Source organism: Carcharodon carcharias, chromosome 24 (assembly GCF_017639515.1).
Source record: "Carcharodon carcharias isolate sCarCar2 chromosome 24, sCarCar2.pri, whole genome shotgun sequence".
In the NCBI taxonomy this organism is placed as follows: domain Eukaryota; kingdom Metazoa; phylum Chordata; class Chondrichthyes; order Lamniformes; family Lamnidae; genus Carcharodon; species Carcharodon carcharias.
Genome location: NC_054490.1, coordinates 5385918 through 5409302, shown reverse-complemented (window position 1 = coordinate 5409302; position 23385 = coordinate 5385918). Strand labels below are relative to the sequence as shown.

Genomic DNA, 23385 nt, shown 5'->3' with positions numbered 1-23385 from the left:
TGTCTCTGCTGGAGAGAGGGTGCTGGTCTCTGCTGGAGAGAGGTTGCTGGTCTCTGCTGGAGCGAGAGTGCTGATCTCTGCTGGAGAAAGGGTGCTGGTCTCTGCTGGAGAGAGTGTGGTGGTCTCTGCTGGATAGAGGCTGCTGGTCTCTGCTGGCGAGAGAGTGCTGGTCTCTGCTGGAGGGATGTTGCTGGTCTCTGCTGGAGAGAGGGTGCAGGTCTCTGCTGGATAGAGTCTGCTGCTCGCTGCTGGAGAGAGGTTGCTTGTCTCTGCTTGCGAGATGGTGCTGGTCTCTGATGGTGGGATGGTGCTGGTCTCTGCTGGAGAGAGGTTGCTGGTCTCTGCTGGAGACAGGGTGCTGGTCTCTGCTGGAGGGCTGGTGCTGGTCTCTGCTGGAGAGAGGGTACTTGTCTCTGCTGGAGGGAGGATGCCAGTCTCTGCTGGAGAGAGTGTGCTGGACTCTGCTGGAGAGAGGTTGCTGGTCTCTGCTGGAGGAAGGGTGCTGATCTCTGCTGGAGAGATGGTGCTGGTCTCTGCTGGAGAGAGTGTGCTGGTCTCTGCTGGATAGAGGCTGCTGTTCTCTGCTGGAGAGAGAATGCTGGTCTCTGCTGGATAGACTCTGCTGGTCTCTGCTGTAGAGAGGTTGCTTTTCTCTGTTGGAGAGAGGTTGCTTGTATCTGCTGGAGAGTGTGTGCTGGTCTCTGATGGAGAGAGGGTGCTGGTCTATGCTAGAGAGAGGTTGCAGGTCTCTGCTGGAGAGAGCTTGCTGGTCTCTGCTGGAGAGAGAGTGCTGGTCTCTGCTGTATTGAGGGTGTTGGTCTCTGCTGGAGAGAGAGTGCTTGTCTCTGCTGGAGGGAGGCTGCTGGTCTCTGATGGAGGGAGGGTGCTGGTCTCTGCTGGAGAGAGGGTGCAGGTCTCTGATGGAGGCAGGGTGCTGGTCTCTGCTGGAGAAAGGGTGCAGGTCTCTGCTGGTGCGAGGTTGCTGGTCACTGCTGGAGAGAGGGTGCTGGTCTCTGCTGGAGGGTGGGTGCTGGTCTCTGATGGAGCGTGGTTGCTGTTCTCTGCTGGAGAGAGAGTGCTGGTCTCTGCTGGAGGGAGGGTACTGGTCTCTGCTGGAGAGAGAGTGCTGGTCACTTTGGAATGAGGGTGCTGATATCTGTTGGAGAGAGTTAGCTGGTCTCTGCTGGAGAAATGGTGCTGATATCTGCTGCAGAGAGAGTGCTGGTCACTGCTGAAGAGAGGGCGCTGTTCTCTGCTGGAGAGAGGTTGCTCGTCTCTGCTGGAGAAAGGGTGCTAATCTCTGCTGGAGAGAGAGTGCTGGTCTCTGCTGGCGGGAGGGTGCTGGTCCCTGCTGGAGAGAGGGTGCTGGTCTCTGCTAGAGAGAGAGTGCTGGTCTCTGCTGGAGAAAGGGTGCTAGTCACTCCTGGAGGGAGGATGCTGGTCTCTATTGGACAGAGGTTGCTGGTCTCTGCTGGAGAGATTGTGCGGGTCTCTGCTGGAGAGAAGTTGCTGCTCTCTGCTGGAGAGAAGGTGCTGCTCTCTGCTGGAGGGAGGGTGCTGGTCTCTGCTGGAGAGAATCTGCTGGTCTCTACTGGAGAGAGGTTGCTTGTCTCTGCTGGGGAGAGGGTGCTGGTCTCTGCTGGAGAGAGGGTGCTGGTCTCTGCTGGAGAGAGGTTGCTGGTCCCTGCTGGAGAGAGGGTGCTGGTCTCTGCTGGAGATATTCTGCTGCTCTCTGCAGTAGAGAGGTTGCTGGTCTCTGCTGCAGAGAGGGTGCTGGTCTCTGCTGGAAGAGAGTGTGCAGGACTCTGCTGGAGACAGGGTGCTGTTCTCTGCTGGAGAGATTGTGCTGGTCACTGCTGGAGAGAGAGTGCTCGTCTCTGCTGGAGGGAGGGTGCTGGTATCTGCTGGAGGAAGGTTGCTGGTCGCTGCTGGAGAGAAGGTGCTGGTCTCTACTGGATGGAGGGTGCTGGTCTCTGCTGGAGAGAGTCCGCGGATCTCTGCTGGAGAGAGGTTTCTTGTCTCTGCTGGAGAGAGTGTGCTGGTCTCTGCTGGAGATCAGGTGCTTGTCTCTGCTTGAGAGAGTCTGCTGGTCCCTGCTGGAGACAGTGTGCTGGTCTCTGCTGGGGGGAGGGTGCTTGCCTCTGCTAGAGAAAGGGTGCTGGTCTCTGATGGAGAGAGAATGCTGGTCTCTGCTGGAGAGAGGGTGCTGGCCTCTGCTGGAGAGTGAATGCTGGTCTCTGCTGGAGAAAGGGTGCTGATTTCTACTGGACAGAGGTTGCTGGTCTCTGCTGGAGAGAAGGTGCTGGTCTCTGCTGGAGGGAGGGTGCTGGTCTCTGCTGGAGAAAGGGTGCTGGTCTCTGGTGGAGAGAGAATGCTGGTCTCTGATGGAGGGTGGGAGCTTGTCTCTGCTGGAGAGAGGTTACTTGTCTCTGCTGGAGAGAGTGTGCTGGTCTCTTCTGGAGAGATAGTGCTGGTCTCTGCTCTAGTGAGGGTGCTGGTCTCTGCTGGAAGGAGGGTGCTGGTTTCTGCTGGAGAGAGAGTGCTTGTATCTGCTGGAGGAAGGGTGCTGGTCTCTGCTGGAGAGAGTGTGCTGGTCTCTGCTGGAGAGAGGGTACTGGTCTCTGCTGGAGAAAGGGTGCTGCTCTCTGTTAGAGAGAGAATGCTGGTCTCTGCTGGAGAAAGGGTGCTGGTCTCTGCTGGAGAAAGGGTGCTGGTCTCTGCTGCAGAGAGGCTGCTGGTCTCTGCTGGAGAGAGGCTGCTGGTCTCTTTTGGAGAGAGAATGCTGATCTCTGCTGGAGAGAGGTTGCTTGTCTCTGCTGGAGAGAGGGTGCTGGTCTCTGCTGGAGAGAGAGTTCTGGTCTAAGCTGGAGGGAGGGTGCTGGTCTCTGCTGGAGAGAGAGTGCTGGTCTCTCCTGGAGAAAGGGTGCTGGTCTCTGCTAGAGATAATGTGCTGGTCTCTGCTGGAGAGAGGCTGCTGGTCTCTTCTGTAGAGAGAATGCTGATCTCTGCTGGAGAGCGGTTGCTTGTCTCTGCTGGACAGAGGGTGCTGGTCTCTGCTGGAGATAGGGTGCTGGTCACTGCTGGAGAGAGGTTGCTGGTCTCTGCTGGAGAGTGGGTGCTGGTCTCTGCTGGAGAGAGAGTGCTGGTCTCTGCTGGAGAAAGGGTGCTGGTCGCTGCTGGAGAGATTGTGCTGGTCTCTGCTGGAGAAAGGATGCTGGTCTCTGCTAAAGAGGCGATGATGGTCTCTAATGGAGAGAGGGTGCTGGTCTCTGCTGGACAGAGAGTGATGTTCTCTGCTGGAGAGAGGGTGCTGGTCTCTGCTGGAGAGAGGTTGCTGGTCTCTGCTGGAGAGAGGGTGCTGGTCTCTGCTGGAGAAAGGGTGCTGGTCTCTGCTGGAGAGAGAATGCTGGTCTCTGCTGGAGGGATGGTGCTGGTCTCTGCTGGAGAGAGAGTGCTGGTCTCTGATGGAGGGTGGGAGCTTGTCTCTGCTGGAGAGAGGGTGCTGGTCTCTGCTGGAGAAAGGGTGCTGGTCTCTGCTGGAGAGAGAATGCTGGTCTCTGCTGGAGAGAGAGTGCTGGTCTCAGCTGGACAGCGGTTGCTGGTCTCTGCTGGAGAGAGTGCTGGTCTCTGCTGGAGAAAGGGTGCTGGTCTCTGCTGGAGAGAGGCTGCTGGCCTCTGCTGGAGAGAGGGTGATGGTGTGTGATGGTGGGAGGTTGCTGGTCTCTGCTGGAGGGAGGGTGCTGGTCCCTGATGGAGGCAGGGTGCTGGTCTCTGCTGGAGAGAGGCTGCTGGCCTCTGCTGGAGAGAGGGTGCTGGTCTCTGCTGCAGAAAGGGTTCAGGTCTCTGCTGGAGAGAGGTTGCTTGTCACTGCTGGGGAGAGGGTGCTGGTCTCTGATGGAGGTAGGGTGCTGGTCTCTGCAGGAGAGAGGGTGCTGGTCTCTAATGGAGAGCAGGTGCCGGTCTCTGTTGAGAGAGTCTCTGGTTTCTGCTGAAGACAGGGTGCCGGTCTCTGCTGGAGGGATGGTGCTGATCTCTGCTGGAGGGAGGGTGCTGGTCTCTGCTGGAGGGAGGGTGCTTGTCTCTGCTGGAGGGAGGGTGCTTTTCTCTGCTGCAGAAAGTGTGCTGGTCTCTGCTGGAGAGAGGTTGCTGGTCTCTGCTGGAGAGAGATTACTGTTCTCTGCTGGAGATAGGGTGCTGGTCACTGCTGGAGAGAGGTTGCTGGTCTCTGCTGGAGATTGGGTGCTGGTCTCTGCTGGAGAGAGAGTGCTGGTCTCTGCTGGAGAAAGGGTGCTGGTCGCTGCTGGAGAGAGAGTGCTGGTCTCTGCTGGAGAAAGGGTGCTGGTCTCTGCTGTAGAGAGGGTGCTGGTCTCTGCTAAAGAGGCGATGATGGTCTCTAATGGAGAGAGGGTCCTGGTCTCTGCTGGAGAGAGAGTGATGTTCTCTGCTGGAGAGAGGGTGCTGGTCTCTGCTGGAGAGAGTTTGCTGGTCTCTGCTGGAGAGAGGGTGCTGGTCTCTGCTGGAGAGAGAATGCTCGTCTCTGCTAGAGGGATGGTGCTGGTCTCTGCTGGAGAGAGAGTGCTGGTCTCTGATGAAGGGTGGGAGCTTGTCTCTGCTGGAGAGAGGGTGCTGGTCTCTGCTGGAGAAAGGGTGCTGGTCTCTGCTGGAGAGAGAATGCTGGTCTCTGCTGGAGAGAGAGTGCTGGTCTCTGCTGGAGAGAGGGTGCTGGTCTCTGCTGGAGAGAGGGTGCTGGCCTCTGCTGGAGAGAGGGTTCAGGTCACTGCTGGAGAGAGGGTGCTGGTCTCTGCTGGAGAGAGGGTGCTGGTCTCTGCTGCAGAAAGGGTTCAGGTCACTGCTGGAGAGAGGTTGCTTGTCACTGCTGTGGAGAGGGTGCTGGTCTCTGATGGAGGTAGGGTGCTGGTCTCTGCAGGAGAGAGGGTGCTGGTCTCTAATGGCGAGCAGGTGCCGGTCTCTGTTGAGAGAGTCTCTGGTCTCTGCTGGAGACAGGGTGCTGGTCTCTGCTGGAGGGATGGTGCTGATCTCTGCTGGAGGGAGGGTGCTGGTCTCTGCTGGAGGGAGGGTGCTTGTCTCTGCTGGAGGGTGGGTGCTTTTCTCTGCTGCAGAAAGTGTGCTGGTCTCTGCTGGAGAGAGGTTGCTGGTCTCTGCTGGAGAGAGATTACTGGTCTCTGCTGGAGATAGGGTGCTGGTCACTGCTGGAGAGAGGTTGCTGGTCTCTGCTGGAGAGTGGGTGCTGGTCTCTGCTGGAGAGAGAGTGCTGGTCTCTGCTGGAGAAAGGGTGCTGGTCGCTGCTGGAGAAAGGGTGCTGGTCTCTGCTGTAGAGAGGGTGCTGGTATCTGCTAAAGAGGCGATGATGGTCTCTAATGGAGAGAGGGTCCTGGTCTCTGCTGGAGAGAGAGTGATGTTCTCTGCTGGAGAGAGGGTGCTGGTCTCTGCTGGAGAGAGTTTGCTGGTCTCTGCTGGAGAGAGGGTGCTGGTCTCTGCTGGAGAAAGGGTGCTGGTCTCTGCTGGAGAGAGAATGCTGTTCTCTGCTGGAGGGATGGTGCTGGTCTCTGCTGGAGAGAGAGTGCTGGTCTCTGATGGAGGGTGGGAGCTTGTCTCTGCTGGAGAGAGGGTGCTGGTCTCTGCTGGAGAAAGGGTGCTGGTCTCTGCTGGAGAGAGAATGCTGGTCTCTGCTGGAGAGAGGGTGCTGGCCTCTGCTGGAGAGAGGGTGCTGGTCTCTGCTGCAGAAAGGGTTCAGGTCACTGCTGGAGAGAGGTTGCTTGTCACTGCTGGGGAGAGGGTGCTGGTCTCTACTGGAGGGAGGTTGCTTGTCTCTGCTGGAGAGAGGTTGCTGGTCTCTGCTGGAGAGAGGTTGCTTGTCACTGCTGGAGAGAGGGTGCTGGTCTCTGCTGCAGAAAGGGTTCAGGTCACTGCTGGAGAGAGGTTGCTTGTCACTGCTGGGGAGAGGGTGCTGGTCTCTACTGGAGGGAGGTTGCTTGTCTCTGCTGGAGAGAGGTTGCTGGTCTCTGCTGGAGCGAGAGTGCTTATCTCTGCTGGAGAAAGGGTGCTGGTCTCTGCTGGAGAGAGTGTGCTGATCTCTGCTGGAGAAAGGGTGCTCGTCTCTGCTGGAGGGAGGGTGCTGGTCTCTGCTGGAGAGAGTGTGCTGGTCTCTGCTGGATAGAGGCTGCTGGTCTCTGCTGTAGAGTGGTTGCTTTTCTCTGTTGGAGAGAGGTTGCTTGTATCTGCTGGAGAGTGTGTGCTGGTCTCTGATGGAGAGAGGGTGCTGGTCTATGCTAGAGAGAGGGTGCAGGTCTCTGCTGGAGAGAGCTTGCTGGTCTCTGCTGGAGAGAGAGTGCTGGTCTCTGCTGTAGGGAGGGTGTTGGTCTCTGCTGGAGAGAGAGTGCTTGTCTCTGCTGGAGGGAGGCTGCTGGTCTCTGATGGAGGCAGGGTGCTGGTCTCTGCTGGAGAGAGGGTGCTGGTCTCTGCTGGAGAGAGAGTGCTGGTCTCTGCTGGAGAAAGGGTGCAGGTCTCTGCTGGTGCGAGGTTGCTGGTCACTGCTGGAGAGAGGGTGCTGGTCTCTGCTGGAGGGTGGGTGCTGGTCTCTGATGGAGCGTGGTTGCTGTTCTCTGCTGGAGAGAGAGTGCTGGTCTCTGCTGGAGGGAGGGTACTGGTCTCTGCTGGAGAGAGAGTGCTGGTCACTTTGGAATGAGGGTGCTGATCTCTGTTGGAGAGAGTTAGCTGGTCTCTGCTGGAGAAATGGTGCTGATATCTGCTGCAGAGAGAGTGCTGGTCACTGCTGAAGAGAGGGCGCTGTTCTCTGCTGGAGAGAGGTTGCTCGTCTCTGCTGGAGACAGGGTGCTGGTCTCTGCTGGAGAGAGAGTGCTGGTCTCTGCTGGCGGGAGGGTGCTGGTCCCTGCTGGAGAGAGGGTGCTGGTCTCTGCTGGACAGCAGGTGCTGGTCTCTGCTGGAGGGAGGGTGCTGGTCTCTGCTAGAGAGAGAGTGCTGGTCTCTGCTGGAGAAAGGGTGCTAGTCACTCCTGGAGGGAGGATGCTGGTCTCTATTGGACAGAGGTTGCTGGTCTCTGCTGGAGAGATTGTGCTGGTCTCTGCTGGAGAGAAGTTGCTTGTCTCTGCTGGAGAGAGGGTGCTTGTCTCTGCTGGAGAGAGGGTGCTGGTCTCTGCTTGAGATATTCTGCTGCTCTCTGCAGTAGAGAGGTTGCTGGTCTCTGCTGGAGAGATTTTGCTGGACTCTGCTGCAGAGAGGGTGCTGGTCTCTGCTGGAAGAGAGTGTGCAGGTCTCTGCTGGAGACAGGGTGCTGTTCTCTGCTGGAGAGATTGTGCTGGTCACTGCTGGAGAGAGAGTGCTGGTCTCTGCTGGAGGGAGGGTGCTGGTCTCTGCTGGAGAGAGTCCGAGGATCTCTGCTGGAGAGAGGTTTCTTGTCTCTGCTGGAGAGAGTGTGCTGGTCTCTGCTGGAGAGCAGGTGCTTGTCTCTGCTTGAGAGAGTCTGCTGGTCCCTGCTGGAGACAGCGTGCTGGTCTCTGCTGGGGGGAGGGTGCTTGTCTCTGCTGGAGGGAGGGTGCTTGTCTCTGCTAGAGAAAGGGTGCTGGTCTCTGATGGAGAGAGAATGCTGGTCTCTGCTGGAGAGAGGGTGCTGGCCTCTGCTGGAGAGTGAATGCTGGTCTCTGCTGGAGAAAGGGTGCTGATTTCTACTGGATAGAGGTTGCTGGTCTCTGCTGGAGAGAAGGTGCTGGTCTCTGCTGGAGGGAGGGTGCTGGTCTCTGCTGGAGAAATGGTGCTGGTCTCTGCTGGAGAGAGAATGCTGGACTTTGCTGGAGGGATGGTGCTGGTCTCTGCTGGAGAGAGAGTGCTGGTCTCTGATGGAGGGTGGGATCTTGTCTCTGCTGGAGAGAGTGTGCTGGTCTCTTCTGGAGAGATAGTGCTGGTCTCTGCTGGAGTGAGGGTGCTGGTCTCTGCTGGAAGGAGGGTGCTGGTTTCTGCTGGAGAGAGAGTGCTTGTATCTGCTGGAGGATGGGTGCTGGTCTCTGCTGGAGAGAGTGTGCTGGTCTCTGCTGGAGAGAGGGTACTGGTCTCTGCTGGAGAAAGGGTGCTGGTCTCTGTTGGAGAGAGAGTGCTGGTCTCTGCTGGAGAGAGGGTGCTGGTCTCTGTTGGAGAGAGAGTGCTGGTCTCTGCTGGAGAAAGGGTGCTGGTCTCTGCTGGAGGCAGAGTGCTGGTCTCTGCTGGAGGGAGGGTGCTGGTCTCTGCTGGAGAGAGTGTGCTGGTCTCTGCTGGAGAGAGGATGCTGGTCTCTGCTGGAGAGTGGGTGCTGGTCTCTGCTGGAGAGAGAGTGCTGGTCTTTGCTGGAGAAAGGGTGCTGGTCGCTGCTGGAGAGAGAGTGCTGGTCTCTGCTGTAGAGAGGGTGCTGGTCTCTGCTAAAGAGGCGATGATGGTCTCTAATGGAGAGAGGGTGCTGGTCTCTGCTGGAGAGAGAGTGATGTTCTCTGCTGGAGAGAGGGTGCTGGTCTCTGCTGGAGAGAGGATGCTGGTCTCTGCTGGAGAGAGAATGCTGGTCTCTTCTGGATAGAGTCTGCTGGTCACTGCTGGAGAGAGGTTCCTTGTCTCTGCTTGAGTGAGGGTGCTGGTGTGTGATGGTGGGAGGGTGCTGGTCTCTGCTGGAGAGAGGCTGCTGGCCTCTGCTGGAGAGAGGGTGCTGGTCTCTGCTGCAGAAAGGGTTCAGGTCTCTGCTGGAGAGAGGTTGCTTGTCACTTTTGGGGAGAGGGTGCTGGTCTCTGCTGGAAGGAGGGTGCTTGCCTCTGCTGGAGAAAGGGTGCTGGTCTCTGCTGGAGATATAGTGCTGGTCTCTGCTGGAGATAGAATGCTGGTCGCAGCTGGAGAGAGGGTGCAGGTCTCTGCTGGTGAGAGAATGCTGGTCTCTGCTGGAGAGAGGCTGCTGGTCTCTTCTGGAGAGAGAATGCTGATCTCTGCTGGAGAGCGGTTGCTTGTCTCTGCTGGACAGAGGGTGCTGGTCTCTGCTGGAGAGAGAGTACTGGTCTCTGCTGGAGATAGGGTGCTGGTCACTGCTGGAGAGAGGTTGCTGGTCTCTGCTGGAGAGTGGGTGTTGGTCTCTGCTGGAGAGAGAGTGCTGGTCTCTGCTGGAGAAAGGCTGCTGGTCTCTTCTGGAGAGAGAATGCTGATCTCTGCTGGAGAGAGGTTGCTTGTCTCTGCTGGAGAGAGGGTGCTGGTCTCTGCTGGAGAGAGAGTGCTCGTCTCTGCTGGAGAAAGGCTGCTGGTCTCTTCTGGAGAGAGAATGCTGATCTCTGCTGGAGAGAGGTTGCTTGTCTCTGCTGGAGAGAAGGTGCTGGTCTCTGATGAAGAGAGAGTGCTGGTCTCTGCTGGAGGGAGGATGCTGGTCTCTGCTGGAGAGAGAGTGCTGGTCTCTGCTGGAGAGAGAGTGCTGGTCTCTGCTGGAGAGAGAGTGCTGGAGAGCTGGTGCTTGTCTCTGCCTAAGAGAGTCTGCTGGTCCCTGCTGGAGAGAGGGTGCTGGTCTCTTCTGGGGGGAGGGTGCTTGTCTCTGCTGGAGGGAGGGTGCTTGTCTCTGCTAGAGAAAGGGTGCTGGTCTCTGCTGGAGAGAGAATGCTGGTCTCTGCTGGAGAGACGGTGCTGGTCTCTGCTGGAGAGAGAATGCTGGTCTCTGCTGGAGAAAGGGTGCTGATTTCTACTGGACAGAGGTTGCTGGTCTCTGCTGGAGGGAGGGTGCTGGTCTCTGCTGGAGAGAGAGTGCTGGTCTCGGCTGAAGAGAGAGTGCCGGTCTCTGCTGGAGGGAGGGTGCTGGTCTCTGCTGGAGAGAGGGTGCTGGTCTCTGCTGGATAGAGGTTGCTGGTCTCTGCTGGAGAAAGGCTGCTGGTCTTTGCTGGAGAGATTCTGCTGCTCTCTGCACGATAGAGGTTGCTGGTCTCTGCTGGAGAGAGTGAGCTTGTCTCTGCTGGAGAGAGGTTGCTGGTCTCTGCTGGAGAGAGAGTGCTGGTCTCTGCTGGAAGGAGGGTGCAGGTCTCTGCTGGAGAGAGAGTGCTGGTCTCTGCTGGAAGGAGGGTGCTGGTCTCTGCTGGAGAGAGGGTGCTGGTATCTGCAGGATAAAGGGTGCTGGTTTCTACTGGAGAGAGGTTGCTGGTCTCTGCTGGAGAGAGGGTGCTGGTCTCTTCTGGAGGGAGGGTGCTGGTCTCTGCTGGCGAGAGAGTGCTGGTCTCTGCTGGAGAGAGGGTGCTGGTCTCTGCTGGAGAGAGAGTGCTGATCTCTGCTGGAGGGAGGCTGCTGGTCTCTGCTGGAGAGGGGTGCTGGTCTCTGCTGGAGAGCGGTTGCTGGTCTCTTTTGGAGAGAGGGTGCTGGTCTCTGCTGGAGGGTGTGTGCTTGTCTCTGCTGGAGAAAGGATGATGGTCTCTGCTGGAGAGAGTATGCTGGTCTCTGCTGGAGAGAGGGTGCTGGTATCTGCAGGATAAAGGGTGCTGGTTTCTACTGGAGAGAGGTTGCTGGTCTCTGCTGGAGAGAGGGTGCTGGTCTCTTCTGGAGGGAGGGTGCTGGTCTCTGCTGGAGAGAGGGTGCTGGTCTCTGCTGGAGAGAGAGTGCTGATCTCTGCTGGAGGGAGGCTGCTGGTCTCTGCTGGAGAGGGGTGCTGGTCTCTGCTGGAGAGCGGTTGCTGGTCTCTTTTGGAGAGAGGGTGCTGGTCTCTGCTGGAGGGTGTGTGCTTGTCTCTGCTGGAGAAAGGATGATGGTCTCTGCTGGAGAGAGTATGCTGGTCTCTGCTGGAGAGAGGGTGCTGGTCACTGCTGGATAGAGAATGCTGGTCTCTGCAGGAGAAAGGGTGCTGGTTTCTACTGGAGAGAGGTTGCTCGTCTCTGCTGGAGAGAGGTTGCTGGTCTCTGCTGGAGAAAGGGTGCTGGTCTCTGCTGGAGAGAGAGTGCTGGTCTCTGCTGGAGAATGTTGCTGGTCTCTGCTGGAGAGAGAGTGCTGGTCTCTGCTGGAGGGAGGGTGCTGGTCTCTGCTGGAGAATGTTGCTGGTCTCTGCTGGAGAGAGTGTGCTCGTCTCTGCTGGAGAGTGGCTGCTGGTCTATGCTGGAGAGAGAATGCTGGTCTCTGCTGGAGAGAGGGTGCTGGTCTCTGTTTTAGAGAGAGTGCTGGTCTCTGCTGGAGATAGGTTGCCGGTCTCTGCTGGAGAGAGAGTGCTGGTCTCTGCTGGAGGGAGGGTGCTGGTCTCTGATGGAGAGAGGGTGCTTGTCTCTGCTGGAGAGAGGGTGCTGGTCTCTGCTGGAGAGAGAGTGCTGGTCTCTGCTGGAGAGAGGATGCTGGTCTCTAATGGAGAGAGGTTGCCTGTTTCTGCTGCAGAGAGGGTGCTGGTCTCTGCTGGAGAAAGTGTTCTGGTCTCTGCTGGAGTGAGCGTGCAGGTCTCTGCTGGAGAGAGAGTGCTGGGCTCTGCTGGAGCGAGGGTGCTGGACTCTGCTGGAGGGAGGGTGCTGTTCTCTGCTGCAGGCAGTTTGCTGGTCTCTGCTGGAGGGAGGTTGCTGGTCTCTGCTGGAGAGAGAGTGCTGGTCTCTGCTGGAGAAAGGGTGCTTGCCTCTTCTGGAGAGAGAGTGCTGGTCTCTGCTGGAGAGATTGTGCTGGTCTCTGATGGAGGGAGGGTGCTTGTCTCTGCTGGAGAGCAGGTGCTGGTCTCTGCTGGAGTGAGGGTGCTGCTGTCTGCAGGAGAGAGTGTGCTGGTCTCTGCTGGGGTAAGCGTGCTGGTCTCTGCTGGAGTGAGCGTGCTGGTCTCTGCTGGAGAGAGAATGCTGGTCTCTGCTGGAGAGAGGGTGCTGGTCTCTGCTGGAGAAAGAGTGCAGGTCTCGGCTGGAAGGAGGGTGCTGGACTCTGCTGGAGAGTGGATGCTGTTCTCTAATGAAGGGAGGTTTCTGGTCTCTGGTGGAGAGAGGGTGCTGGTCTCTGCTGGAGAAATGGTGCTTGTCTCTGCTGGAGATAGAATGCTGGTCTCTGCTGGAAAGAGGGTGCTGGTCTCTGCTGGAGAGGGTGTGCTGGTCTCTGATAGAGGGAGGGTGCTGGTCTCTGCTGGAGAGAGAGTGCTTGTCTCTGATGGACGGAGGGTGCTGGTCACTGCTGGAGAGAGGGTGCTGGTCTCTGCTTGAGACCAGGTGCTGGTCTCTGCTGGACAGAGTCAGCTGGTCTCTGCTGGACAGAGGGTGCTGGTCTCTGCTGGAGCGCGAGTTCTGGTCTTTGCTGGAGGGAGAGTGCTGGTCTCTGCTGGAGGGAGGGTGCTGGTCTCTGCTGGAGAGAGGGTGCTGGTGTCTGCTGGAGAATTGTTGCTGGTCTTTGAAGGAGGGAGTGTGCTGGTCTCCGCTGGAGGGAGGGTGCATTTCTCTGCTGGAGGGAGGATGCTTGTCTCTGCTGCAGAAAGGGTGCTGGTCTCTGCTGGAGAGAGGGTGCTGGTCTCTGCTGGAGAGAGAATGCTGGTCTCTGCAGGAGAACGGGTGCTGGTTTCTACTGGAGAGAGGTTGCTGGTCTCTGCTGGCGAGAGGATGCTGGTCTCTGCTGGAAAGAGGGTGCTGATCTCTGCTGGAGAGAGTGTGCTTGTCTCTGATAGAGGGAGGGTGCTGGTCTCTGCTGGAGAGAGAGTGCTTGTCTCTGATGGACGGAGGGTGCTGGTCGCTGCTGGAGAGAGGGTGCTGGTCTCTGCTGGAGAGCAGGTGCTTGTCTCTGCTGGAGAGAGTCAGCTGGTCTCTGCTGGACAGAGGGTGCTGGTCTCTTCTGGAGCGAGAGTGCTGGTCTTTGCTGGAGGGAGGGTCCTGTTCTCTGCTGGAGGGAGGGTGCTGGTCTCTGCTGGAGAGAGGGTGCATTTCTCTGCTGGAGAATTGTTGCTGGTCTTTGCTGGAGGGAGTGTGCTGGTCTCCGCTGGAGGGAGGATGCATTTCTCTGCTGGAGGGAGGGTGCTTGTCTCTGCTGGAGAAAGCGTGCTGGTCTCTGCTGGAGAGAGAATGCTGGTCTCTGCAGGAAAAAGGGTGCTGGTTTCTACTGGAGAGAGGTTGCTGGTCTCTGCTGGCGAGAGGGTGATGGTCTCTGCTGGAGGGAGAGTGCTGGTCTCTGCTGGAGAGTGTCCACTGGTCTCAGCTGGAGAGAAGGTGCTGGTCACTGCTGGAGAGAGAGTGCTTTTCTCTGCTGGAGAGAGAGTGCTGGTCTCTGCTGGAGAGCGGTTGCTGGTCTCTGCTGGAGAGAGGGTGCTGGTCTCTGCTGGAGAGAGTGTTCTGTTCTCTGCTGGAGAATTTTGCTGGTCTCTGCTGGAGAGAGTCTGCTGCTCTCTGCTGGAGACTGGGTGCTGGTCCCTGCTGGAGGGAGGGTGCTGGTCTCTGCTGGAGTGTGGGTGCTTGTCTCTGCTGGAGAAAGGGTGCTGGTCTCTGCTGGAGAGAGTGTGCTGGTCTCTGCTGGAGAGAGGGTGCTGGTCTCAGCTGGAGAGAGGGTGCTGGTCTCTGCTGGCGAGAGGGTGCTGGTCTCTGCTGGAGGGAGTTTGCTGGACTCTGCTGGAGAGTGTCCGCTGGTCTCTGCTGGAGAGAGGTTGCTGGTCTCTGCTGGAGAGAGGGTGCTGGTCTCTGCTGGAGAGAGAGTGCTGGTCTCTGCTTTAGAAAGGGTGCTGATCTCTGCTGGAGAGAGAGTGCTGGTCTTTGCTGGAGGGAGGGTGCTGGTCTCTGCTGGAGGGAGGGTGCTGGACTCTGCTGGAGAGCGGTGCTGGTCTCTGCTGGAGAATGGTTGCTGGTCTTTGCTGGAGGGAGTGTGCTGGTCTCCGCTGGAGGGAGGGTGCTTTTCTCTGCTGGAGGGAGGGTGCTTGTCTCTGCTGGAGAAAGCGTGCTGGTCTCTGCTGGAGAGAGAATGCTGGTCTCTGCAGGAAAAAGGGTGCTGGTTTCTACTGGAGAGAGGTTGCTGGTCTCTGCTGGCGAGAGGGTGATGGTCTCTGCTGGAGGGAGAGTGCTGGTCTCTGCTGGAGAGTGTCCACTGGTCTCAGCTGGAGAGAAGGTGCTGGTCACTGCTGGAGAGAGAGTGCTGGTCTCTGCTGGAGAGAGAGTGCTGCTCTCTGCTGGAGAGAGGATGCTGGTCTCTGCTGGAGAGCGGTTGCTGGTCTCTGCTGGAGAGAGGGTGCTGGTCTCTGCTGGAGAGAGTGTCCTGTTCTCTGCTGGAGAATGTTGCTGGTCTCTGCTGGAGAGAGTCTGCTGCTCTCTGCTGGAGACTGGGTGCTGGTCCCTGATGGAGGGAGGGTGCTGGTCTCTGCTGGAGGGTGGGTGCTTGTCTCTGCTGGAGAGAGTGTGCTGGTCTCTGCTGGAGAAAGGGTGCTGGTCTCTGCTGGAGAGAGTGTGCTGGTCTCTGCTGGAGAGAGGGTGCTGGTCTCAGCTGGAGAGAGGGTGCTGGTCTCTGCTGGCGAGAGGGTGCTGGTCTCTGCTGGAGGGAGTTTGCTGGACTCCGCTGGAGAGTGTCCGCTGGTCTCTGCTGGAGAGAGAGTGCTGGTCTCTGCTTTAGAAAGTGTGCTGGTCTCTGCTGGAGTGAGAATGCTGGTCTCTGCAGGAGAAAGGGTGCTGGTTTCTACTGGAGAGAGGTTGCTGGTCTCTGCTGGCGAGAGGGTGCTGGTCTCTGCTGGAGAGAGGGTGCTGGTCTCTGCTGGAGCGTGTCCGCTGTTCTCAGCTGGAGAGAAGGTGCTGGTCACTGCTGGAGAGAGAGTGCTGGTCTCTGCTGGAGAGAGAGTGCTGGTCTCTGCTGGAGGGAGGGTGCTGGTCTCTGCTGGAGAGAGGGTGCTGGTCTCTGCTGGAGAGAGGTTTGCTGGTCTCTGCTGGAGAGAGTGTTCTGGTCTCTGCTGGAGAGAGTGTTCTGGTCTCTGCTGGAGAATGTTGCTGGTCTCTGCTGGAGAGAGTCTGCTGCTCTCTGCTGGAGACAGGGTGCTGGTCTCTGCTGGAGGGAGGGTGCTTGTCTCTGCTTGAGGGAGGGTGCTTGTCTCTGCTGGAGAAAGGGTGCTGGTCTCTGCAGGAGAGAGCGTGCTGGTCTCTGCTGGAGAAAGGGTGCTGGTCTCAGCTGGAGAGAGGGTGCTGGTCTCTGCTGGAGAGAGGGTGCTGGTCTCTGCTGGAGAGAGAGTGCTGGTCTCTGCTTTAGAAAGGGTGCTGGTCTCTGCTGGAGAGAGAGTGCTGGTCTCTGCTGGAGAATGTTTCTATCTGTGCTGGAGAGAGAGTGCTGGTCTCTGCTGGAGGGAGGTTGCTGGTCTCTGCTGGAGAGAGTGTGCTGGTCTCTACTGGAGAGAGGCAGCTGGTCTCTGCTGGAGAGAGATTTCTGGTCTCTGCTGGATGGAGGGTGCTGGCCTCTGCTGGAGAGATGGTGCTGGTCTCTGCTGGAGGGAGGGTGCTGGTCTCTGCTGGAGAAAGGGTGCAGGTCTCAGCTGGAGAGAGAATGCTGGTCTCTGCTGGAGAAAGGATGCTGGTCTCTGCTGGAGAGAGTGTGCTGGTCTCTGCTGGAGAGCAGGTGCTGGTCTCTGCTGGAGAGAGTGTGCTGTTCTCTGATAGAGTGAGTGTGCTGGTCTCTGCTGGAGACAGGGTGCTGGTCTCTGCTGGAGAGAGAGTGCTTGTCTCTGATGGAGGGAGGGTGCTGGTCGCTGCTGGAGAGAGGGTGCTGGTCTCTGCTGGAGAGCAGGTGCTGCTCTCTGCTGGAGAGAGTCTGCTGCTCTCTGCTGGAGAGAGGGTGCTGGTCTCTGCTGGAGGGAGGGTGCTGTTCTCTGCTGGAGTGAGACTGCTGGTCTCTGCTGGAGAGAGGGTGCTGGTGTCTGCTGGAGGGAGGGTGCGGGTCTCTGCTGGATGGAGGGTGCTGGTCTCTGCTGGAGAGAGTGTGCTGGTCTCTGCTGTAGAGAGCTTGCTGATCTCTGCTGGAGAGAGGGTTCTGGTCTCTGCTGGAGAAAGGGTGCTGGACTCTGCTGGAGAAAGTGTGCTGGTTTCTGCTAGAGAGAGTGTGCTGGTCCCTGCTGTGAGAGAAAGTGCTGGTCTCTGCTGGAGAGAGGCTGCTGGTCTCTTTTGGAGAGAGGGTGCTGGTCTCTGCTGGAGAGAGTGTGCTGGTCTCTGCGGGAGGGAGGGTGCTGGTCTCTGCTGGAGGGAGGATGCTGGTCTCTAATGGAGAGAGTTTGCTAGTGTCTGCTGGAGAGAGGGTACTGGTCTCTGCTGGAGAAAGGGTGCTGGTCTCTGCTGGAGAGATGGTGCTGGTCTCTGCTGGAGATAGGGTGCTGGTCTCTGCTGGAGAGATGGTGCTGGTCTTTGCTGGAGAGAGTGTGCTGGTCTCTGATGGAGAGAGGGTGCTGGTCTCTGCTGGAGAGAGGTTGCTGGTCTCTGATGGAAAGAGAGTGCTGGTCTCTGCTGGAGGGAGGGTTCTGGTCTCTGCTGGAGAGAGAGTGCTGATCTCTGATAGAGTGAGTGTGCTGATCTCTGCTGGAGACAGGGTGCTGGTCTCTGCTGGAGAGAGAGTGCTTGTCTCTGATGGAGGGAGGGTGCTGGTCGCTGCTGGAGAGAGGGTGCTGGTCTCTGCTGGAGAGCAGGTGCTGCTCTCTGCTGGAGAGAGTCTGCTGCTCTCTGCTGGAGAGAGGGTGCTGGTCTCTGCCGGAGGGAGGGTGCTGTTCTCTGCTGGAGTGAGACTGCTGGTCTCTGCTGGAGAGAGGGTGCTGGTCTCTTCTGGATGGAGGGTGCTGGTCTCTGCTGGAGGGAGGGTGCTGGTGTCCGCTGGAGGGAGGGTGCTGGTCTCTGCTGGAGAGAGTGTGCTGGTCTCTGCTGTAGAGAGCTTGCTGATCTCTGCTGGAGAGAGGGTTCTGGTCTGTGCTGGAGAAAGGGTGCTGGACTCTGCTGGAGAAAGTGTGCTGGTTTATGCTAGAGAGAGGATGCTGTTCTCTGCTGGAGAGAGGGTTCTGGTCTCTGCTGGAGAGAGGGTGCTGGTCCCTGCTGTGAGAGAAAGTGCTGGTCTCTGCTGGAGAGAGGGTTCTGGTCTCTGCTGGAGAGAGGCTGCTGGTCTCTTCTGGAGAGAGGGTGCTGGTCTCTGCTGGAGAGAGTGTGCTGGTCTCTGCGGGAGCGAGGGTGCTGGTCTCTGCTGGAGAAAGTGTGCTGGTCTCTGCTGGAGAGATGGTGCTGGTCTCTGCTGGAATGAGGATGGTGGTCTCTGCTGGAGAGCAGGTGCTGATCCCTGCTGGAGAGAGTGTGCTGGTCTCTGATGGAGAGAGGGTGCTGGTCTCTGCTGGAGGGAGGTTGCTGGTCTCTGATGGAAATAGAGTGCTGGTCTCTGCTGGAGTGAGGGTGCTGGTCTCTGCTGGACAGAGAGTGCTGGTCTCTGATGGAGGGAGGGTGCTTGTCTCTCCTGGACAGAGGGTGCTGGTCTCTGCTGGAGTCAGGTGCTGGTCTCTGCTGGAGGAGGGTGCTGGTCTCTGCTGGAGGGAGGGTGCTGGACTCTGCTGGAGAGTGGATGCTGGTGTCTAATGGAGAGAGCTTGCTGGCCTCTGCTGGAGAGAGGGTGCTGGTCTCTGCTGGAGGGAGGGTGCTGTTCTCTGCTGGAGGGAGGGTGCGGGTCTCTGCTGGAAGGAGGGTGCTGGTCTCTGGTGGAGATAGAATGCTGGTCTCTGCTGGAGAGAGTGTGCTGGTCTCTGATAGAGTGAGTGTGCTGGTCTCTGCTGGAGACAGGGTGCTGGTCTCTGGTGGAGATAGAATGCTGGTCTCTGCTGGAGAGAGAGTGCTTGTCTCTGTTGGTGCGAGGGTGCTGGTCGCTGCTGGAGAGAGAGTGCTGGTCTCTGCTGGAGAGATTCTGCTGCTCTCTGCTGGAGAGAGAGTGCTGGTCTCTGCTGGAGAGAGACTGCTGGTCTCTGCTGGAGAGAGAGTGCTGGTCTCTGCTGGAGGGAGGGTGCTGGTCTCTGCTGGTGGGAGGGTACTGGTTTCTGCTTGAGGGAGGGTGCGGATCTCTGCTGGAGGGAGGGTGCTGGTCTCTGCTGTAGAGAACTTGTGGTCTCTGCTGGAGAGAGGGTTCTGGTCTCTGCTGGAGAAAGGGTGCTGGACTCTGCTGGAGAAAGTGTGCTGGTTACTGCTAGAGAGAGGATTCTGGTCTCTGCTGGAGAGAGGGTTCTGGTCTCTGCTGGAGAGTGGGTGCTGGTCCCTGCTGGAGAGAAAGTGCTGGTCTCTGCTGGAGAGAGGCTGCTGGTCTCTGCTGGAGAGAGGGTGCTGGTCTCTGCTGGAGAGAGTGTGCTGGTCTCTGCGGGAGGGAGGTTGCTGGTCTCTGCTGGAGGGAGGATGCTGGTCTCTGATGGTGAGAGTTTGCTGGTGTCTGCTGGAGAGAGGGTGCTGGTCTCTGCTGGAGAGATGGTGCTGTTCTCTGCTGGAGAAGGGTGCTGGTCTCTGCTGGAGACAGGGTGCTGGTCTCTGCTGGAGAAAGGGTGCTGGTCTCTGCTGGAGAGATGGTGCTGGTCTCTGCTGGAGAGAGGGTGCTGGTCTCTATTGGAGAGATGGTGCTGGTCTCTGCTGTAGAAAGGGTGCTGGTCTCTGCTGGAGAGTGAATGCTGGTCTCTGCTGGAGAGTGGGTGCTGGTCTCTGCTGGAGAGCGGGTGGTGGTCTCTGCTGGAGAGCAGGTGCTGGCCTCTGCGATAGAGAGAGTGCCTGTCTCTGCTGGAGACAGTGTGCTGGTCTGATGGAGAGAGGGTGCTGGTCACTGCTGGAGAGAGGTTGCTGGTCTCTGATGGAAAGAGAGTGCTGGTCTCTGCTGGAGGCAGGGGGCTGGTCTTTGCTGGATAGAGTCTGCTAGTCTCTGCTGGAGAAAGGGTGATAGTTTCTGCTGGAGAGTGTGTGCTGGTCTCTGCTGGAGAGAGGGTGCTGGTCTCTGCTGGTGAGTTGGTGCTGTTCTCTGCTGGAGGGAGGGTGATGGTCTCTGCTGGAGACAGGGTGCTGTTCTCTGCAGGAGGGAGGGTGCTGGTGACTGCTGGAGAGTGTGCTTGTTTGTGCTGGAGAGACTATGCTGGTTTCTCCTGGAGGGAGGGTGCTGGACTCTGCTGGAGAGCAGGTGCTTGTCTCTGCTGGAGAGAGTTTGTTGATCTCTGCTGGACGAGGGTGCTTGTCTCTGCTGGAGAGAGGGTGCTGGTCTCTGCAGGAGAGATAGTGCTGGTCTCTGCTGGAGAGAGGGTGCTGGTCTCTGCTGGAGAGAGGGTGCTGGTCTCTGCTGAAGAGAGGGTGCTGGTCTCTGCTTGGGAGAAGGTGTTGGTTTCTGCTGGAGAGTGGGTGCTGGTCTCTGCTGGAGACAGGGTGCTGGTCTCTGCTGGAGAGAGGGTGCTGGTATCTGATGGAAAGAGTTTGCTGGTCTCTGCTGTAGAGAGAGTGCTCGTCTCTGCTGGAGAGAGGATACAGGTCTCTGCTGGAGGGAGGGTGCTGATCTCTGCTGGAGAGCAGGTGCTGGTCTGTGCTGGACAAGGATGCTGGTCTCTGCTGGATAGATTCTGCTTGTCTCTGCTGGAGACCCTGTGCTGGTCTCTGCTGGAGAGAGGCTGCTTGTCTCTGCTGGAGAGACGGTGCTGGTCTCTGCTGGAGAGATGGTGCTGTTCTCTGCTGGATAGATGTTTCCGGTCTCTGCCGGAGGGAGGGTGCTAGTTTTGGCTGGAGGGAGTGTGCTGGTCTCTGCTGGAGGCAGGGTGCTGGTCTCTGCTGGAGAGAGGGTGCTGGTCTCTGCTGGAGAGAGTGTTCTGGTCTCTGCTTGGGAGAAGATGCTGGTCTCTGCTGGAGTGAGTGTGCTGTTCTCTGCTGGAGGCAGGGTGCTGGTCTCTGCTGGAGAAAGGGTGCTGGTCTCTGCTGGAGATGGAATGCTGGTCTCTGCTGGAGGAGGGTGCTGGTCTCTGCTGGAGAGAGTGTGCTGGACAAAGCGTGCTGGTCTCTGCTGGAGTGAGCGTGCTGGTCTCTGCTGGAGAGAGACTGCTGGTCTCTGCTGGAGAGAGAGTGCTGGGCTCTGCTGGAGAAAGGGTGCAGTTCTCTGCTGGAGGGAGGGTGCTGGACTCTGCTGGAGAGTGGATGCTAGTCTCTAATGGAGATAGCTTGCTGGTCTCTGGTGGAGAGAGGGTGCTGGTCTCTGCTGGAGGGAGGGTGCGGGTCTCTGCTGGAGGGTGGGTGCGGGTCTCTGCTGGAGGGAGGGTGCTGGTCTCTGCTGGAGGGAGGGTGCTGGTCTCTGCTGGAGATAGAATGCTGGTCTCTGCTGGAGAGAGTGTGCTGGTCTCTGATAGAGTGAGGGTGCTGGTCTCTGCTGGAGACAGGGTGCTGGTCTCTGCTGGAGAGAGGGTGCTGGTCTCTGCTGGAGAGAGGCTGCTGGTCTCTGCTGGAGAGGTGGTGCTGGTCTCTGCTGGAGAGAGGGTGCTGGTCTCTGCTGGAGAGATGGTGCTGGTCTCTGTTGTAGAAATGGTGCTGGTCTCTGCTGGAGAGTGAATGCTGGTCTCTGCTGGAGAGATGGTGCTGGTCTCTGCTGGAATGAGGGTGGTGGTCTCTGCTGGAGAGCAGGTGCTGGTCTCTGCTGGAGAGAGTGTGCTGGTCTCTGATGGAGAGAGGGTGCTTGTCTCTGCTGGAGAGAGGTTGCTGGTCTCTGATGGAAAGAGAGTGCTGGTCTCTGCTGGAGGGAGGGTTCTGGTCTCTGCTGGAGTGAGGGTGCTGGTCTCTGCTGGACAGAGAGTGCTGGTCTCTGATGGAGGGAGGGTGCTTGTCTCTCCTGGACAGAGGGTGCTGGTCTCTGCTGGAGTCAGGTGCTGGTCTCTGCTGGAGTAGGGTGCTGTTCTCTGCTTGAGAGAGTGTGCTGGTCTCTGCTGGAGGGAGAGTGCTGGACTCTGCTGGAGAGTGGATGCTGGTGTCTAATGGAGAGAGCTTGCTGGTCTCTGCTGGAGAGAGGGTGCTGGTCTCTGCTGGAGGGAGGGTGCTGTTCTCTGCTGGAGGGAGGGTGCGGGTCTCTGCTGGAGGGAGGGTGCTGGTCTCTGGTGGAGATAGAATGCTGGTCTCTGCTGGAGAGAGTGTGCTGGTCTCTGATAGAGTGAGTGTGCTGGTCTCTGCTGGAGACAGGGTGCTGGTCTCTGGTGGAGATAGAATGCTGGTCTCTGCTGGAGAGAGAGTGCTTGTCTCTGTTGGTGCGAGGGTTCTGGTCGCTGCTGGAGAGAGGGTGCTGGTCTCTGCTGGAGAGCAGGTGCTGGTCTCTGCTGGAGAGATTCTGCTGCTCTCTGCTGGAGAGAGACTGCTGGTCTCTGCTGGAGAGAGGGTGCTGGTCTCTGCTGGAGAGAGGGTGCTGGTCTCTGCTGGAGGGAGGGTGCTGTTCTCTGCTGGAGAGAGACTGCTGGTCTCTGCTGGAGAGAGAGTGCTGGTCTCTGCTGGAGGGAGGGTGCTGGTCTCTGCTGGAGGGAGGGTGCTGGTGTCTGCTTGAGGGAGTGTGCGGATCTCTGCTGGAGGGAGGGTGCTGGTCTCTGCTGTAGAGAGCTTGCTGGTCTCTGCTGGAGAGTGGGTTCTGGTCTCTGCTGGAGAAAGGGTGCTGGACTCTGCTGGAGAAAGTGTGCTGGTTACTGCTAGAGAGAGGATTCTGGTCTCTGCTGGAGAGAGGGTTCTGGTCTCTGCTGGAGAGTGGGTGCTGGTCCCTGCTGGAGAGAAAGTGCTGGTCTCTGCTGGAGAGAGGCTGCTGGTCTCTGCTGGAGAGAGGGTGCTGGTCTCTGCTGGAGAGAGTGTGCTGGTCTCTGCGGGAGGGAGGTTGCTGGTCTCTGCTGGAGGGAGGATGCTGGTCTCTGATGGTGAGAGTTTGCTGGTGTCTGCTGGAGAGATGGTGCTGTTCTCTGCTGGAGAAGGGTGCTGGTCTCTGCTGGAGACAGGGTGCTGGTCTCTGCTGGAGAAAGGGTGCTGGTCTCTGCTGGAGAGATGGTGCTGGTCTCTGCTGGAGAGAGGGTGCTGGTCTCTATTGGAGAGATGGTGCTGGTCTCTGCTGTAGAAAGGGTGCTGGTCTCTGCTGGAAAGTGAATGCTGGTCTCTGCTGGAGAGTGGGTGCTGGTCTCTGCTGGAGAGCGGGTGGTGGTCTCTGCTGGAGAGCAGGTGCTGGTCTCTGCTGGCGAGAGAGTGCTGGCCTCTGCGATAGAGAGAGTGCCTGTCTCTGCTGGAGACAGTGTGCTGGTCTGATGGAGAGAGGGTGCTGGTCACTGCTGGAGAGAGGTTGCTGGTCTCTGATGGAAAGAGAGTGCTGGTCTCTGCTGGAGGGAGGGGGCTGGTCTTTGCTGGATAGAGTCTGCCTTTCTCTGCTGGAGAAAGGGTGATAGTTTCTGCTGGAGAGTGTGTGCTGGTCTCTGCTGGAGAGAGGGTGCTGGTCTCTGCTGGTGAGTTGGTGCTGTTCTCTGCTGGAGGGAGGGTGATGGTCTCTGCTGGAGACAGGGTGCTGTTCTCTGCAGGAGGGAGGGTGCTGGTGACTGCTGGAGAGTGTGCTTGTTTGTGCTGGAGAGACTATGCTGGTTTCTCCTGGAGGGAGGGTGCTGGACTCTGCTGGAGAGCAGGTGCTTGTCTCTGCTGGAGAGAGGGTGCTGGTCTCTGCAGGAGAGATAGTGCTGGTCTCTGCTGGAGAGAGGGTGCTGGTCTCTGCTGGAGAGAGGGTGCTGGTCTCTGCTGGACAGAGGGTGCTGGTCTCTGCTGGAGAGAGGGTGCTGGTCTCTGCTTGGGAGAAGGTGTTGGTTTCTGCTGGAGAGAGGGTGCTGGTCTCTGCTGGAGACAGGGTGCTGGTCTCTGCTGGAGAGAGGGTGCTGGTATCTGATGGAAAGAGTTTGCTCGTCTCTGCTGGAGAGAGGATACAGGTCTCTGCTGGAGGGAGGGTGCTGATCTCTGCTGGAGAGCAGGTGCTGGTCTGTGCTGGACAAGGGTGCTGGTCTCTGCTGGATAGATTCTGCTTGTCTCTGCTGGAGACAGTGTGCTGGTCTCTGCTGGAGAGAGGCTGCTAGTCTCTGCTGGAGAGACGGTGCTGGTCTCTGCTGGTGAGATGGTGCTGTTCTCTGCTGGATAGATGTTTCCGGTCTCTGCTGGAGGGAGGGTGCTAGTTTTGGCTGGAGGGAGTGTGCTGGTCTCTGCTGGAGGCAGGGTGCTGGTCTCTGCTGGAGAGAGGGTGCTGGTCTCTGCTGGAGAGAGGGTTCTGGTCTCTGCTTGGGAGAAGGTGCTGGTCTCTGCTGGAGCGAGTGTGCTGTTCTCTGCTGGAGGCAGGGTGCTGGTCTCTGCTGGAGATAGAATGCTGGTCTCTGCTCGAGAGAGGGTGCTGGTCTCTGTTGGAGGGAGGATGCTGGTCTCTGCTGGAGAGTGGGTGCTGGTCTATGCTGGAGGGAGGGTGCTGGTCTCTGCTGGA

At 58.3% G+C, this 23385-nt stretch overlaps 1 protein-coding gene across 1 annotated transcript in view; it reads right to left on the bottom strand.

Moving 5' to 3' along the window:
• The window catches only part of LOC121269329 (beta-crystallin B1-like), a 166771-nt gene that overhangs the window by 83799 nt on the left and 59587 nt on the right, over nucleotides 1-23385 (bottom strand). The window lies entirely within an intron of this gene.